This window comes from Carettochelys insculpta, chromosome 17 (assembly GCF_033958435.1).
Source record: "Carettochelys insculpta isolate YL-2023 chromosome 17, ASM3395843v1, whole genome shotgun sequence".
NCBI classification, from domain to species: Eukaryota; Metazoa; Chordata; order Testudines; family Carettochelyidae; genus Carettochelys; species Carettochelys insculpta.
In genome coordinates, this window is record NC_134153.1 from 33077583 (window position 1) to 33093526 (window position 15944).

The 15944-nt window shown below is 47.1% G+C and overlaps 1 protein-coding gene across 4 annotated transcripts in view; it reads left to right on the forward strand.

Annotated features, from left to right (window-relative positions):
* The window catches only part of LOC142022025 (rho GTPase-activating protein 39-like), a 119996-nt gene that overhangs the window by 91832 nt on the left and 12220 nt on the right, over positions 1-15944 (forward strand). The gene's annotated exons all lie outside the window — the stretch shown is intronic.

A 15944-nucleotide genomic window follows, 5' to 3' on the forward strand; every position in this document is an offset into this window, starting at 1 on the left:
ACCCTTAATTTCTCTTCCAGTAATTATTTAATAAACTCACTTTAAAATGGCACAGGTTTTGCTTTGCGCTTATTTTGCTAGTCAATAGAATTCCATTATTTTCAAATTAATATGCCTTTTTTAGTTTACAACATTGTCTGAGAAGTGCCTGGTGGTCCTGCAAACAACCACTACTTGTTATTGGTCAGTAACAGAGAGATAGCTGTGTTAGTCTGTATTCTATCAAAACAAAAATGCAGTCATGTAGCACTTTTAAAAACTATCAAAATAATGTATTAGCTGATGCGCTTTCCTGGGATAGACCTACTTCTTCAGATCTACAGCCCTACCAGAACAGACTCTGTTCTGTAGATCTGAAGAAGTGGGTCTGTCCAATGAAAGCTCATCACCTAATAAATTATGCTGTTAGTCTTTAAAGTGCCACATGACTGCTTTTTTGCGTTATTGGTCAGTGTGACTCAACTCAAAGGGTCACTGACAGTGTTATAAATATAGTCACAGGTGGACAGCAAGCAATGCATTAATAGGTACACTGACAATTTCATATTCATTTGTTTGCCATGCACCGCGCTATTCCTGATGCTCCCCTAAATAGCAGGGCACGCAGCACACAGTACACCACAACACATTACAGTAAACCCTCAAAATATGTGTCTTCAAGTTGTGCATAACTGGCTTTAACATGAGTCAAGCAAACTTGAAACTGATTTGTAGCTGTCAGCCTGCCTAGCTGCCTGCAACTAAGAGCCCCTCCTCCCTGTCTTCCCCCACCAGCGTTGCTGTCAGGGTGAAGCTGCTGCAGCTGGGGGAAGGCAGGGAGAAGCACCCAGGAAACTGACCAGCCATGGTGGGCTGGTCAGTTTCCCAGTCCCACAAGGGGCAGCCTCTGCTTACAGAGCTGGAAAACTGACCAGGGCAGCAGCGCTGGTCAGCTTCCTGGATCTACAAGGGGAGGGAAGCCAGGCTGCCCTGGTACCTGGCTCTCCTCCACTGGCTGGAGCCAGGAAACTGACCAAGGCTGCTGCCCTTGTCTTTTTCCTGGCCCTGCAAGGGGAGGGGAGGCAGAAGCCAGGCTGCTGCCTGGTTCCCAGCTCCCCTCCACTTACCCTCGGAAATTTACCAGCTCATGTACTGGCAGAAACTGGGAAACTGATGAGCCGTGAGCTGGTCAGTTTCCCGGGACCTGCAAGTAGTAGGGAGCTGGGAATCAGGCTGTTGCTTGGTTCCCATTTCCCTGCCACTTGGGGGACCTGGGAAACTGGTCAGCACATAGCTGGTCAGTTTCCCAGGTCCCACAAGCGTTGGGGACATAGAAACGAGGCTGCCCCCTGGTTCCTGGCTCCCCACCACTTTGGGAGCCAGGAAACTGACCAGCCTTGGTGGGCTAGTCAGTTTCCTGGCTACTGCAAGCCCAGGGGAGCCAGGAACCAGGTAGCAGTCTGGTTTCTGTCTCCCCCAACAACTTGTGCAAAAATTTGAGTTACGTGGGGATTGCAGGAACGCAACTCCTGCGTAACTTGGGGGTTTCCTGTTCTCTGATGTACTTGTTAAGTGCTCTTTCAGAGCCTCCCTCAGTCATTCAGCTCCACATTGACTTTTTCTAATAGCTCTTGTATCCGGCTGTTCAAATTCTGCAGACAGCTGCTCAGTCTTTGCTCTTTCTCCTTTTGCAGGTAATCAATGAGATTTTTTCCCCAGAAATCCAATCTTGTGAACAAACACCACCAGCAACCCTTCAGTCTACCATGTTGCACTTGGCACTGCTAAGGTGGCTGGTTTCGTTAGACAAGAATGGAACAGAGAGGGTGGGTCTTTTAGGATCACTACTGGCATTTCAACATCACCAGTGTTAATCTGCCAGTTAGGACAACAGAGGACCTGCTTCTAGATTACTCAACAGTCCTGTCAAAACAAAAAAGCAGTCCAGTAGCACATTAAAGGCTAACAAAATAATTTATTAGGTGATGAGCTTTCCTGGGACAGACCCACTTCTTCAGATCATAGCCATACCAGAACAGACTCAATATTTAAGGCCCAGAGAACGAAAAATAGTAATCCAGGTTGACAAATCTATTTTTTCTGATTTGTCAACCTCGATTACTATTTTTGGTTCTCTGGGCCTTCAGTATTGAGTCTGTTCTGGTATGGCTATGATCTGAAGAAGTGGGTCTGTCCCAGGAAAGCTCATCACCTAATAAATTATTTTGTTAGCCTTTAAAGTGATACTGGACTGCTTTTTTTATTTGATAGTATATAGACTAGCACGGCTATCTCTCTGTTACTATTCAACAGTCCTGGGTACTTGAAGATGTAAGCATTATGCACGTTCTCAGACCAGCCATCCCTAATGTCAGTGAAGTATCAGAGGTGTTGATATAATCACAGAAAAAATGCTTTCTGTTGATATACCCTGTAGAAAGTGAACTGGTGGAAAGAGAGCGATGCCATCTATCACTCCATGACAGCTCAAGAACTCCACTGCTGTAGATCCATCCATTATGGCTTGCCTGTTGCCAAGAGTCATAGTCACAGGAGATGATTAATGTCCCTGAACAGCTGCACAACCATGACCTTTGCAGAAATTTTTCCCATTCCACAATGATTTGTCATTGTCTGGGAGCAGTCTAGCATTGCAAATTTCCATAACGCAATTGCTGCTCACTGCTGTTAATGCAGTTCTCATTCTGGTGTCCATGTGGTGGAGGGCTGGGGCAAGTTCAGTACACGGAGCAAGGAATGTGGCCTTTCAGATCTGAAAATTCTGCAGGCACTGCTTGTCATCTCAACCCTGCATTGTGATGCAATCCTAGCAATCCAGTGTCAGAAATGGTGCCCCACCATCTGCTGATGCTATGTGAATGTCATTGATGCTCCTGAGTTGTTTTCTGTTATGTCCCACAACAATCTGTCTTCCAAGGAATTGGCATATACCCCACTGATTTGATTCTTGCAGAGTTGCAGATGTTGGAGGATCACATGTGTTCATAGTGCTCATGAGAACAGTGGAAAGCTGTGCAGGTAGAGAACTTCTGTCGGAGAAGGTGGACAGCAAGGGACATCATGTGGGTTTGCATATTTTTTTAAAGAAGACATGAAAATTATGGGATATGGATGACGTTATGGGATAGAGACAGCTGAATAATGGGAACTTGACCCCTTTCTCCTGTGCAATTTGTTCCTGCTGCACCATGCATGGCCAGAAATTCCCAAGACAGTGCCCAGGACAGTGATGAGCTGCAATTTGGATGTGTACCTGGGGAGCACCACACTCTGCATTGATACAAGCACTCCTGGTGAGCACATGCAAGGAGCCAAGTATGGAGACACGAGCAACATACTAACTATGCCAGCCTGATGCTGACATGACTTATCTTGGCCCAAGTTGGTAGTGGAGACATGGCCTAAGGGACAGGAGCTTGAGTTCCTACTTATCTAAGTCTGTTGAAAATGAGACAAGAATTTTCTAGGTGACTTAGAGTATTTTTCAGACTTTAAAACTACCACCTCTCATCGCCTTCCTCCTTGTTTTTATTCATAGACTTGATGAGAGACAAGTTTTCCTGCTTTTCAGCCCTAGTCAATTTCTCAATATGAATTGCTCCCAATGGAGAAAATATTCCTTATAATCAATACCAGAGGCTGCCCTATGAAGAATGTTGTCCCTTCTTCCTATCATCTCCTTTCTGGTTGCATGTTTTACTTCTGCCTTGTTACTCAACTCCCCCATCCTCTGTCATTCCTACCTCCAGCAAAACAAGAGAACTAATAACAGTCTAAGACTTGCCTGCTCATGTAACCCACATGCCTCTTGTGCACCATATTTTATATGGTTAGACACAGAGAAGCAGTCATTGAGAAATAAATGGGTTTCTGTGTCTGTCTCTCTGTACACATGCAAGGAGACAGGGCACTTCAAGTGCCCAGAACCATCCAGAAGCAAGGGCTTGCAATTACAAAATTTTCCATGAGCTGAAGAGTAAGTTTCCATGGTAGCTGGAGTCAGAAATATTTATAATCTGAGAGCTGAGCCAATAAGATTCCCACAGATTGTTTGGGAAAGGTAAAAGGGATCATTGACCCCTATGCTTCAGAACTCCAGCCTCAGGCTTACAATATGCACAGGACTAGAACAGGTCAAAGACTGGCTTGAGTTGTCATACAAGGCTCTTCCTTATGCCCAGGGACAGTTTGCTATCCATGGAGACCTCTGCCTAATCATTCAAAATTGAATTAAACCCTGAAGCAAGAAGTTTAATTTCTTCTCCAAAAATTTTGTTAGCAGTAACCTTTGACTTTGGATATTATTTAAAATGTCCTTTTATGCTTTGACACTTGCTAATTTCTTAGCCTCATAGACATATTGTGTCAGTGAGTTCCACCATCAAACAGAAAAGGTACTTAGACAGTTTTGAATTTGCTGTCTTTTCACTCATTGAAGGTCCTGCTGTTGCTCTCTTAGAAGCTAGATTGCACCCTTGCTTATGTTATATACTGAACACTACCATGCATGAGGTGAATAACTTGTAACAACATAGGTGCAGTTATCATCAGTGGAGGACCTTTAGCTATTGTACATGTAAATGTTCAAATGGAAAACTGCATTACCAGTGCTTTTGCACTGAATAAGATTTTTGCTTCAGGTTTTCCTTGGAGATGGAAACTCTGAGATAGTGGCCTCCTGCTGTTTGGCGTCAGGAGGAAGGCCAGAGACTGGAACGGGACTCCATTTTTCAGTATATTTCCTAATCTGTTTGCTTCTAGTGTTTCATTCCAGCTGCTGTATTGAAAACACAGAACCCAACTACAAGGACATTTTTCTTTCAGCTTTGTGCTCAAGAATCTGGGCTACTCTACACTACAGCCAGAATCAATGCTCTGAAATCCATCCTCTGGGAGTCGGTTTAGCAGGTCTAGTGAAGACCTGCAAAATGGACTGCAGGTTGCTCTGACTCCTGTCTACTACCTCCCGACAAGAGTAAAGTGAGTCAACGGGAAAGCTCCCCCCATCAGTCCCCATTGGTAACTTGATCTAAGGTATATTGATTCCAGCTATGTTGTTTGCATAGTTGGAGTTGGGTACCTTGGTTGACTTTTTGCAATAGTGTAGACAAAGAGTTAATTTGGTGGCTGGATGAACATGTCTGCATGTGTATGCAGGAGAGTACAACTGCACATTTCTCTTGGCCTCTGTGTAGTGCACAGGTCTGCAACCAAAATAGTGAGAAGAACCATTTTTTCAAATTCAGTTACAAAATCAACACTTCAAGAGCTACAATGCATGTGAATACAACACAGTCCTTAATAAATAATGTCAAAGCATACCTTTTGTCACTCCTATTTTAAGAACAGTGTGCACACAGTGATTTGTACGAGTTAGAAAGTTTATCCCCATCTCCAGGCTTTACCTACCTCAGCCCCCAAATCTGCCCCCTCATGCCCAAGATTTACCCCCCACGCCCAAGATTTACCCCCCACATCCTGCAGTGCCACTCTCAGGCTTAGCCACTCTGAGCCACAAACAATCTCCCCACCCCAAGTTTAACCTCTCTCAACCCCAAACTGCCCCTCATTCCCAGGTTTAACCTTTTTCAGCCCCAAACTGCCCCCCCATCCCCAGGCTTAACCTGACCCCTGAACCCAGATCTTCCTCTCCCACCTGCTGCTCTCCCCCTGCACATGCTCTGGGTCTCCCTGCCCTCCTCCCCCCGACTGCTCTGGCCAGAAAGTGCTTGCAACTTTCCAGCCGCCCCCCACCCAGTGGCACCGGTGCCCTACTAGCCAAGCGTCCTGGGGTAGCTGAGCTTGCACTGGGACATGGCTCCAGGCTCTCGCAGCTGCCAGGAGAAAGAGGGAGGGGCTGTGGAGTAAGGAGGAGAGGGGGCACCATGCTGCCCAGGAGGAAGTGCCAGCCCCATGGGGGGAGAAGCTGTGCTGGTCCACCTCTTCCTCTTCAGTGCAGCTGCACAGCTCTAGGGCTCCGTCTGGGGCAGGCTCAGTTGCTTCTCCCCCAACTCACTTCCCTCACCTGCCTCGTGGGTGGCTCCCTTCCCTTCCTCCAGTGAAATAATGGAACTCAGTGGAACTGATGTAACAGCCGGATCCCTCCTGCCAGCTGTTAAGTTGACTTTGGTTATTTCAGCGGGGGCAAGGCACTGCAAGAGGAGTCAGTGGCGGCGGAGTCCAGACCTGCAAGTGGCTCCTTAAAGAGCTGCATGAGGCTCCAGAGCTGCAACTTGCCAATGTCCGGTGTAGTGTATTATATTTTTTAGCAGTCTGCCCTCTAATTTGCAGCCAGAAAGGTGTTGGTTGCTTTAAGAGTCTCAAATTTCACAGCGCTTGGAGTTTGTGATGGGGTCACCTAAGCTGTGTGATAAGTTAAAGCAGTTCTGTAGTACAGAGCATATGATTTAAAACAAAAAAAAAAAAGTGTTTTGAGCTCTGAAGCAAGCTCTGGATGTGACAAGGAATCAAATGGGCAGATCTATACACTGCTTTAAAGTAAATAAATCAGACATGGTTTGAAATGAAACAAAAGGCCAACAGTTTGGAAGAACACTTTCAGTAATCAGTGTTCAGCCCATGCAGAGCTGTCTCTGTGTTCTGCTGAGGATTAGGTGTGTGCAAACTGGCTGCACTAGGCAGCCTCTTTATCCTCCATGCTAGCTGACGGTAGGACAAATCAAATTGCTGTTATCTGCAGGGCCCTCAATTTCCTGTAAAAGCTGGTAAGAAGCCAGGCTGTGAAATGGTAATTCTTTCTTATGGTCACGCCTCAGAGTTAGGAATGTGGGAGTCATGAACTGACCCGTTAGCCACAACCCCTCCTTTGGAACTGGAGGTACACATTTAGGCGGAGTGTGCATGCGTGCACATGCACCAGTAGAGTACTTTTAAATGCAAGCTACTAAAAAGAAATCTTTTTGAAACATTTGACAAGGAAAGGAAAGAAAGGAAATGTTTTTAGTTGTTTTGTTTAAAGTAAGATGATTAAAAGTAACCTTTTTCTTCCACATGGTAAAGTTTTAAAGCTGTGTTAAGTCCATGTTCAGTTGCAAACTTTGGAAAGAACAAGCATAACATTTTATTCAGAGCTACAAACCACCTCCACTCTTGAGGTGTTTGTAACTCCAAGGTGTGACTGTATTTCATGGATCCCATGCAAGTCTGATGTGCACCAGCTGGAGAGCTGTGCTCTGCAGCCAAACATCTCCCAGACATGTGTTTCTGTAGAGTTTGGTTAAAAGGTGAAGGGCGCTGCTCCCCACTCAAATTCCCTGGCCTTCCCTCTCCCCTTTTGGAGTTGTGCACTATGCCTCATAGACTCCAGAATCACGGTGCCTGCTCTCTCCACTCAGACAGGTGTTGCTGTCCCTGCTGGGGGAATGTTGGCTGGGAATCTTTCATCTTGCCCCACTGCAATAACGTTACGTGCATACACCCTCACTTGGCTAGTTTATGGTCTTGGCAAATGTTTCAGTTCTGGTGCAGGAGGAAGGCCAGGCTCCAGCATGAGAGTTTGAGTCAGTTAGTAGAGCAAAGGTGATGACTCAGGGTGTGTCTGTGCAGCCAGTGGCAGCAGGGCCTGAGCTGGCTCATCTGACTTGGACCTGCACTTCAACCTTTACAACGGCTGTGCAGACAGTGCTTGCAAATTGTGGCTCAAGCTGGAACTCGGCTCTGAAGCCTATTCCCCTTGTACACATCACATCCTGAATTCCTGCCTGGAGCCTGTCTCTGCACAGCTTTTGTGAGCACAGAAGCATACACCTGAATTTGTCAGCTCAAGCTGCAGCCTCACAGGGCTGCACTAGCACAAGCAGGGTAGACATTAAAGCTCAGAGTACAGTCCACCTTCCACCTGAACCAGCCTGATCGGCAGCAGCTTGTTGGAGGGTCTGGGACTAGATTTAGTGGGAGGATTTCGAAATGTTCATAGAATTATAGGGCTGGAAGTGACATCAGGAGGTTATCTAGTCCAGCCCCTTGCTTCAAGCAGGATCAACCTCAACTAAGTCATCCCAGCCAGGACCTTGTCAAGCTGGGCCTTAAAAACCTCTAGGGATGGAGAATCCACCACCACTCTAGGCAATGCATTCCAGTGCTTCACCAACCTCCTGGTGAACTAGTTTTTCCTAATATCCAACCTACTCCTCTCCTTCTGTAACTTCAGACCATTGTTCCTTGTTCTGCCGTCTGACACCACTGAGAACAGTTTCTCACCCTCCTCTTTAGAGCTCCCCTTCAGGAAGTTGAAGGCTGCTATTACATCACCCCTCAGCCTTCTCTTCTGTAAACTAAATAAGCCCAAATCCCGCAGCCTCTCCTCATAGGTCATGTGCTCCAGCCCCTTAATCAGTTTTGTTGTCCTCCACTGAACCTGCTCCAGCACATCCACATCCTTATTATACTGAGGGGTCCAAAACTGGACACAGTATTCCAGATGTGGCCTCACCAGTCCCGAATAGAGGGGAACAACAACCTCTCTAGGGCTACGTCTACACGTGAAGCCAACATCGAAATAGCTTATTTCGATGTAGCAACATCGAAATAGGCTATTTCGATGAATAACGTCTACACGTCCTGCAGGGCTGGCAACGTCGATGTTCAACTTCGACGTTGCGCGGCACCACATCGAAATAGGCGCTGCAAGGGAACGTCTACACGCCAAAGTAGCACACATCAAAATAAGGGTGCCAGGCACAGCTGCAGACAGGGTCACAGGGTGGACTCAACAGCAAGCCGCTCCCTTAAAGGGCCCCTCCCAGACACAGTTGCACTAAACAACACAAGATACACAGAGCCGACAACTGGTTGCAGACCCTGTCCATGCAGCATGGATCCCCAGCTGCTGCAGCAGCAGCCAGAAGCCCTGGACTAAGGGCTGCTGCCCACGGTGACCATAGAGCCCCTCAGGGGCTGGAGAGAGAGCATCTCTCAACCCCCCAGCTGATGGCCGCCATGGAGGACCCGGCAATTTCGACGTTGTGGGACGCGGATCTTCTACACGGTCCCTACTTCGACGTTGAACGTCGAAGTAGGGCGCTATTCCGATCCCCTCATGAGGTTAGCGACTTGGACGTCTCGCCGCCTAACGTCGAAGTTAACTTCGAAATAGCGCCCGACGCGTGTAGCCGCGATGGGCGCTATTTCGAAGTTAGTGCTGCTACTTCGAAGTAGCGTGCACGTGTAGACACAGCTTAGATCTGCTCGAAATGCTCCTCCTAATGCACCCTAGTATGCCTTTAGCCTTCTTGACTACAAGGGCACGCTGTTAACTCGTATCCAGCCTTTCATCCATCATAACTCCTAGGTCCCTTTCCACTGTACTGCTGCTAATCCAATCATTCCCCAGCCTATAACAGTGCTTGGGATTCTTCCATATCAAGTGCAGGACTCTACACTTTTCCTTGTTGAACCGCATCAGATTTCTTTTGGCCCAATCCTCCAATTTATCCAGGTCACTCTGGATCTTCTCTCTACCCTCCGTGTCCACCTCTCCCACTAGCTTAGTGTCGTCTGCAAACTCGCTGAGGGTGCAATCCAGTCCCTCATCCGGGTCTTTAATAAAGATGTTGAACAACACCAGCCCCAGAACCGAGCCTTAGGGCACTCTGCTTGAAGCCAACCGCCATCCAGATATTGAGCTATTGACCACTACCCGTTAGGCCCTACTGTCAAAACCAGCTTTCTATCCATGTTATAGTCTGTGGATCCAATCCATACTTCCTCAACGTATGGGCAAGAATGTTGTGGGAGACTGTATCAAAATCTTTGCTAAAGTTGAGGTATATCACATCCACTGACTTCCCCATGTCCACAGAGCCTGTTACCTTGTCACAGAAGCTAATCAGATTGGTCAGGAACAACTTGCCCTTACTGAATCCATGTTGACTACTCTTGATCACTTGGAAGAGGGGAAAGTGCTCCAAAATGGATTCTTTGAGGATCCCCTCTATTATTTTCCTTGGGATAGGGGTAAGGCTGACCAGTGTCTATAGTTCCCTGGATTGTCCTCCTTTCCTTTTTTAAAGATGGGCAGTACATTTGCCTTTTTCCAGTCATCCGGGATCTCTCCCGATCTCCAAGAGTCTTCAAAGATAATGGCCAAAGGTTTAGCAATGACATCTGCCAGTTCCCTCAGTACCCTTGGGTGCATTAAATCCAGACCCATGGATTTGTGTACATCTAGTTTTTCTAGGTAGCTCTTAACTAGTTCCTTCCCCACTGAGGGCTGCCCTGCATCTTCCCATGCTGTATCATCTAGCACCATATTATGGGAACTGTCCTTGTCAGTGAAGACTGAGGCAAAAAAGCATTGAGTACTTCAGCTTTTCTTACACCAGCTGTCACTAGATTACCTCTCTCATCTAGTAGTGGCCCCACACCTTCCCTGATAACCCTCTTACTGTTAACATGCCTGTAGAAACCCTTGTTACCCTTCACATTCCTTGCCAGCTGCAGTTCCAATTGTGCTTTTGCTTTCCTGATTACTGCCTGGCATTCTCCAGCCATAATTTGTACTCCTCCTTAGTCAACTGTCCACATTTCCATTTCTTATATGCATCCTTTTTGAGTTTAAGCTGACCAAGGTTTTCTCTATTAAGCTAAGCTGGTTGCCTACCATATTTGCATTTCTTACTATGCAGCAGGATGGTTTGTTCCTGTGCCTTCAGTAAGACTTCTTTAAAATATTGCCAGTTCTCCTGAACTCTTTTTCCCCTTCATCTTCATTTCCCAAGGGATCCTGACTATCAGTTCTCTCAGGGAGTTGAAGTCTGCTCTTTTGAAATCAAGGGTCTATATTTTACTGCTCACCTTTCTTCCTTTTGTTAGGATCCTGAAATCTACCATCTCATGGTTGCTGCAGCCCAGGTTATCACCCACTTCTATTTCTTCTAGTAGTTCTTCCCTGTTTGTGAGCAGCAGGTCAAGTTGCACATGGCCCCTGGTCAGTTCTATCAGCACTTGTACCAAGAAGTTATCTCCAACATTCTCCAAAAACTTCCTGGATTGTGTGTGTGCTGCTGTATTGGTCTCCCAACAAATGTCCAGATGACTAAAGTCTCCCATGAGAACCAGAGCCTGTGATTTGGAAGCTTCATTTAGCTGTGTGAAGAAGTCCTCATCTATCTCATCTCCCTGATCTGGCGGTCTATAGCAGACACCAACTACATCACCTCTGTTGTTTCTGCCTCTAAGCTTAACCCAAAGACAATCAACTGTTTTTTCTCCCTCCTTATACTGGAGCTGGGAGCTATTATACTGCTCCCTCTCATACGCCATGTCTACACTAGCCCAAAATTTTGAAATGGCCATACAAATGGCCATTCCGAAGATTACCAATGAAGGACTGAACTATATATTCAACACCTCATTAGCATGCGGGTGGCTGCAGCACTTTGAAATTGCTGCGGCTCGTCCAGACGGGGCTCCTTTTTGAAAGGACCCCACCACCTTCAAAATCCCCTTACTCCGATCAGCAAATAGGAATAAGGGGATTTTGAAGTTCCCAGGGTCCTTTCTGCTGAGTTTGGCCAAGGTCCACTTCCACATTATTCCAGAACAAAGCAGTACTATCCTATGCACATGGTACTTTTTAGTCTGCTGAGAAACATAAATTGAAAGCCCAGAACTTTGAAGAAGCAAGAGCTGGTAGGTAGGCTGGACAGTGTACATGTGGCATGTCTGTGATGAGATTTAATTGTAACTGTAACTTTTAAATGAGAAGTTTATTATTTAATTAATGATTTTAAAATGCTTTAAATTAAAAAATCTGATTTAATTAAAATTTTTTTCAAAAATTATAGATTTTATTCCACTCTGTGCAGTGACGATGAACTTTATCGAAGCACGTCTCAACTCATCATGGTGAAGGCCTTTCTCTTAGCAGACCACTTTGCAGCACTGACAGCCCTCATTGCCAATATGCATTGCAGAACAGGCACCATGGTCTCACATGGCCTCCCCTTCCTGGGACATATGGCAGCTTGCCTGTAGGTAGCAGTACATGCATATCTCCACATGCATTGTCTTCACCATTCCCTGAACTATGCTGTCCTCCTCTCTCTTGTAGTCCAGTCCCTCCAAGATCATGATCAGCATTCCCTTCCCACTTCCCACATCACCATCCACTGTCATGAGAGACACCACCACGCTTGTGGATTGGGGAGCCCATTCAGACTGCTACATAGCTTGGGGCTGTGGTTGCCATGGGAAGCCAGGATGCACATAAATTTGCTAGGATGGCAGATAATCCATTTGGCATGCCAGGTCTCCCTCATGTTCTTTCTGTCCCTTTGTGATCAGTAGCTGTCCGACAACCTCAACTGTCAGGGTGGTGCCACTTCTCCTTCCCTCTGTATCAAGTTGGTGTGGCTTTGGAACTGGTGCATCTAGAACCACATGAGGCTTCAAGTTGTGTAGTTATCAGGCACCCAGAATTCCCTGGCTCATGTGCTTGATGGGACCCTCTATGTCAATCACACATGGGCAGTACATGGTGCCATACTCTGGTACGAACAACCTCCATGGGACCTCTTTGCTGCCCCCAAGAACCCAAAGTTGCCCCCAGGTTGATGCTGTGCTTATCTCCTCCTCAGCTGCATCTTTACCATAGTCTTCTCCTGCCATGGGTGCTGTGCAAGATTTTCTGCAACAGTGCTACTGTCACACTTGTAGACCTTTTCTGACCCTGTTCATGGACCTCTGGTCACAGACTGCTCAGCCTCTGCAAACTCCCAGAGAGCCTCACACAAGATTGGCAGGGGTTCTGTCTTCCCAATGTGGGCCCTGTTCACCTCACAGCCTGATATTTGTGTAGGCATTGAAAAGGCTATGCATGTTCTACCCCACTGCAAGCAATCTTTCTCCAAGGCAGGAGACAACCCATCAGAGCCTGTGCTGAACTATACACATACCCTAGAGCTGGAAAGGACCTCAGGAGGTCATCTAGTCCAGTCTCCTGCCCTCTCAGCAGGGCCGAGCACCATCCCTGATATATATTTGCCCCAAACTCTAAATGGCCACCTCAAGGATTGAGCTCACAACTGTGGGTTTAGTAGGCTAATGCTCAAACCACTGAGTTATCCCTCTTTCGCAGTATTGGATCACCACACCACCATTCACTCAGCACAATTCTATCTCAGCGTCCTCAACCACTTCCTTGCTCTCAGGCATGATGCTTAGCCCTCAGTTCTGTGCTGGTATGCCTGGCAGCACTCTGTGCATTTTTCCCTCCCATAGTTGGCACCTTGGGGTTTTTGCACCCCACCACCAATCACTTCATGAACAGTTTACTCAACACCTTTCCACCAGTAGTCAAGCCCAGACCACCTGGGACCTTCATTTTGTTCTCTCCACCCCCACAAAACCAGTCTGTGAGCTGCTGGCAATATGCTTCCTTTTCTGCCTCTCAACAAATATGACATTCTTGGTAGCCATTACCTCAGCCAGACGTCAGTGAACTAGCAACTGCGGTGGCAGATCCCCCTACACATTATTCCACCCTAAATTCCTTGTAAAAGTAGTGTTGGAGTTTCACCTGAATCTGTGCCTCCATGTGCTGGTTTTCTGTCCCAAACCACATGCCTCCCCACTGAAAGGAGCTTGCACTCTCTCAACATCTTCTGTGCAGCGCCATTCTACACTATATAGGTCTCAGCCCTTTCACACATCACCAAAGCTATTTGTGGACATTGCAGAAAGGTTCAAGGGTCAAGTCCCCTTGTCCCAGCACATCTCTAAATGGATCTCAGGTACATCTGTGAATGCTACAATCAATCAGATGCAGCCCTATCTGACAGAGTCACTGTACACTCTTTGTACACACAGGCTGCCTGCTTGACCTCACTGGTAGACATGTCTTGGCAAGACATCTGCTGTACGACAAGGTGGCATTCAGTCCACGCAATTCAAGATATTATGCCATCGCACAAGCAGCAGCTACAGGCGTCACTGTGCACCAGGCTGTACTGCAAACTGCACATCCATTGACACCTTCACACTCTCTCCTTGTGGATCATTGCTCATGAGTCACCCACAGACAGAACACACTTATGGGCTATCACTCAAAGAAGAGGAGGAGGTTTTTCTCCTGTTTCTGGAGGTTCTTTGAGATGCGTGGGCCCTATTTTGCACTCCACTTCTCACCTGCCTTCCACCCTGCTTCATACTGGATTCTGGAATGGTAACAGAGAGACTGGAGAGGTGGCAGCCCACATTACATCTGATACCCTTGGCCCTGGAGCATGAAGAGGCTCATTGCACCAGGCAGGTCAATGGACACTGCTAAGAAACACCTCAGGACTCAGATACGTGGCTCACATGTGCTCCCATCTGCAGAGTGCATTGACGGACCACCCATCTTAATAAACATTTGTGCTTGCACCTCCGTGAGCCAGATCCTGCAGCCTATGCCTATTAGCTATTTGCAGGATTGCAAATCCCAGCATACAGGATGAGTGCCTGTAACACCCAGGAAGGCAAAAAGTCTAAGGTCCTTCCTTCCTTTAACCAATGTTAATCCTAGTAGTGAAGTTCCAGACCACTTATCACTTCCTGTAAAATTTCAGTAGGTCTTCATGTCTAAGGCTGGGTCCAAGCTAGGACCTTATGTCAATATAACTTAAGTTGCTCAGGGGTAGGGAAAATCCACACCCTCCCAAGTGACGTCTTTACACTGCCCAACTAAAGGTATAGGCAAAATTAGGTCAGTGGTAGGGCTTCTCCTGGAGTCAGAGTTTCTAACTCCTGGGGAGGTAGAGTACCTGTGCCTATGGGAGTCTAAGAAATATAGCCAACCCTTCAGAATTATTCATCTTGAAAGAATGGGTCCTGTGGCACAATCAACAAACAATATTGTCTTTCCCAGATGCCCTGGATGATTCTTTGTTAGGCAGGTGAGTAAGAGGAAGCCAGTTGCAAAATAGCTCCTTTTTTCTGTTGACAGAATAATCTAATTCTAGCTCACACCCCTTTCTGTAAGTAAACCCTGTACTCCATGACTCAGGCCTCAGAGCCAGGTTCTGGGTCTGAGCAATGATGAAAGCATGTGCTGATGCACTTGGTTCCTAGCTCAAGTGCCAGAGGCAAGGGAAGGAACTTCTCCACCTGCATGTATGCTATTCTGAATCAAGGGATCATGCTAAGGAAAGCTGTGTTCTTTACCTGTGGGAAGGGCCCTCTTCCCAGCCTCTGCCCTGGCCAGTTGCTGCTCCAGGTAGCATGCCGTAGCATGCCCCACCCATGGTTTGTGCCCAGGGCATCTACCCGTCATCTCAGTCTGAGAATTACATGCTTGCAGAAATTCCCTTGACCGGGTGCACATATGGTCAGAGTGTACTGATGAGATGTAGCTGGGCTGAGGCCTGCAGAAGGGGATGTGGAGGTAGACACATGCCCTCTCCTGGGCACACACGGTGTATTCAGAAGGTCAGAGAAGCTGCCCAGTGGAGTGGCAATTAGTTCTTGGAGCACTGGAAGCCCACTATGCTGAGATGTAAGGGGCAGGCCCATGTGCTTTGCGCCAGAACACAGAGTACTTTGGCCTCAGGGACTGGGCTTCTCTTGGCACTGCCAGCAGCCTGGGACTGCAATGCTGTTTGTGGAACCTGGAGGGTATAAAGCTCAGGGCTGAACCCAGGGCAGAAGCACTAGACTGCTCTGTAGGTTGGTCAAGCTGGGAGCTGCTGTTAAAAGAAATGCAGACAAAGAGCTCTTTCAGTGCACCTGCAGCACTTTGGAACTTGTTAATTTCAGTGTTCGGGAACAGTCCCCATCTAGTCTGTGTATCTCATGGAAAGTGGGGGGAGGGCATTGGGGGGAATGTTGCTAAAACAAATCTTGCCCTCATTTTACAGGTTCCTTTTAAGAGCCCATAGACTTGGGTGTGGCCTGCCCTTCCCAAGGAAGGGCCAGAGTCCAGAGGCCCTGCAGGGGGAACTCCT